This window comes from Olea europaea, chromosome 11 (assembly GCF_002742605.1).
Source record: "Olea europaea var. sylvestris chromosome 11, O_europaea_v1, whole genome shotgun sequence".
Taxonomy (NCBI): Eukaryota; Viridiplantae; Streptophyta; class Magnoliopsida; order Lamiales; family Oleaceae; genus Olea; species Olea europaea.
The window spans coordinates 34,407,521-34,407,856 of record NC_036247.1 but is presented as its reverse complement, the minus strand read 5'-3'; positions in this window follow the sequence as shown (position 1 = coordinate 34,407,856).

The window sequence follows — 336 nt, the reverse complement described above, 5'->3', positions numbered from 1 at the left end:
TTGATAGAGGGATCAAATGGTATTGTTCATTTGTTGGTATCTTGGAGGATTAAAAGCATGACTCTTGTTTTCCAATTGGCTATTTTTTAATTGCTACTTCATCAATCTTATTGATTAGTGTACCCGTCGTATTTGCTTCTCCTAATGGTTGGTCAAGTAACAAAAATGTTGTATTTTCCGGTACATCATTATGGATTGGGTTAGTCTTTTTGGTGGATATCCTTAATTCTCTCATCTCTTGAACCTATTCGTCCCAGATCCAAAACCGAAATGAACCCCCCCTCCCAAAAAAATTTCTCGGTTATGAGACATTACAATTTAATATAAGTCCCCAAA